The following is a 2,230-nucleotide window of genomic DNA, read 5'->3' as shown; positions in this document are numbered from 1 at the left end:
AAAAAAAAAAAAAAAAGGATTTTTATGGCATATTAGGTCACCGTAACTGATTCAACGGAAAAATTTTTTTAAATCCAGTGATTCAGGGATGGGAAGGACCCATCCCCACCTTTTTTCCGAACAAAAGTAAGGAGTTTGTGGTTTATTAGGAGATCAGGGTACTTGATTCCGCGCAAAAAAAAAAAATACGAGTTTTTTTGTTTTATTTTTCTTAATGAAAAGTCATAGGGTAAATCTGCTTGTCACATAAAAAAGGTAGAGAGATTTGGATGGATATCTGTGCTTGATGCAGTCAAAGGGTTTAATTCATCATAGTGTCTTCCTAACTTAACGCGAGGTCCAATTTGAACCAAGCTGTCTAATTGGTTTTTAACCGGCCCTGTTTGCCTCTACTCTGGTTTACCTTAAATCATGAAATTATTTCAGTGGTATTACACCATAAAGAGAGAACGGATACCCTCCTTATGTCATTGTTAATTTTCTCCTATTTGCGGACTAAAAAACGTAAAGACTGACTTGTTTCTGGACATTGCTAGAATCGTTTTAAGGGAGGTAACTCTGTTTCTCTCAAAATGAGTTCTTTTTCGTTTTAGGTTGTTTTGTTTTTCCTTTCTTTCTTTCACTACCAAACTAAATAAGAATATTTTATCAACGTTAGTAGAGAAGCTATGTGTTCTCATCCAGCACGCCTGAGTTACTTATATTGCCAAATCCTTGGTTTCAATGGCTGCTCTATGTGACCGTAGCTTTTGAACTGGTTGACCACCCTTCCTATTTTCTTGATTTGACCCCTTCTATCCCCCGAGTGGAGGCGCAATGGCCCAGTGGTTAGGGCAGCGGACTCGCGGTTTAGATTCCCAGACCGGGCGTTGTTAGTGTTTATTGAGCAAAAACACCTAAAGCTCCACGAGGCTCTGGCAGGGGACGGTGGCGAACCCTGCTGTACTCTTTCACCACAACTTTCTCTCACTCTTACTTCCTGTTTCTGTTGTGCCTGTAATTCAAAGGGCCAGCCTTGTCACACTATGTCACGCTGAATATCCCCGAGAACTACGTTAAGGGTACACGTGTTTGTGGAGTGCTCAGCCACTTGCACGTTAATTTCACGAGCAGGCTGTTCCGTTGATCGAATCAACTGGAACCCACGACGTCGTAAGCGACGGAGTGCCAACAACAACATTTCCCAACATGAAAGAAAAAAAAAAATCATTCAGGAACAAATATTGCAGTGATGACTTTTCTGACCAACAAGATGAAAGCTTCTTGACCAACGGGATCTGACCCCTGCAACATTGATGGAAGAAATGTGTGGACCACAAGGGGGATTATGATGAGAAATAAATCTCATTTGGTCACATTCTATGAGAGTATCTTGGTCAGCCTACAAATTTGTGGCAATTAATGAGAATTTTGTCTTTTTTCTGGACTGGCCTTCATTCCATTACCTTTACATGGTTATTTCAGTCTGGCTGTGAGTTCCTGGAGTTGAGATTTGCTTGGACATCACCGTTTCTTTAATTGTTTTATTTGTTTCAGTCATCAGACTGCAGCCATGCTGGAGCACCACCTAGAAGGGATTTTAATTGAACGAATTGGCTGAACTGCTAAGTTAGGGTGACATGAACAAACCAACGCCAGTTGTCAAGCAGTGATGGGAGGACAAACACTGGCACAATGATACACATACATAGGTATATACATGTGTAGTGGCGCGAATGCATGGCCACCATTAAGGAAGTACAATCTACGCATGCGCAAAGGACTTGCATTCCCGGAAGCCCCTCAAGTGCGCATGCATAGTAAAACCAGTACTTAAAGCGCTTTGCGTGCTTTCTAAGCCTCTTTAACGTGATACTTATGATGTGACAACTACTTGCTCCTTTGGCATGCCTCAACGAAGCTCTTAACATCCAGATGCCGATTACAAGTTAACCAGCGGCTACCAGTATGAATGACACAGGATTTTGTAAAGCCAAGCATCACCAAAAATAAAACTTATTTTTATTATGTTACTAATTGTTCTACTGTTTCTTAATATATAATTTTGTTGAAAGGTGATAGAGAGAGGCTAAAGTCTCTATTGCTACTATCAACCTTTTACACATTTATATACATAAGACGGGCTTCTTTCAGTTTCCGTCTACCAAATCCACTCACAAGGCTTTGCCCAAGGTGACACAAAGTAGGACTGAACCTAGAACAATGTGGTTGGGAGATTCTGCAAACTAAT

This window comes from Octopus bimaculoides, chromosome 22 (genome assembly GCF_001194135.2).
Source record: "Octopus bimaculoides isolate UCB-OBI-ISO-001 chromosome 22, ASM119413v2, whole genome shotgun sequence".
Lineage (NCBI taxonomy): Eukaryota > Metazoa > Mollusca > Cephalopoda > Octopoda > Octopodidae > Octopus > Octopus bimaculoides.
This window is presented reverse-complemented; position numbering follows the sequence as displayed.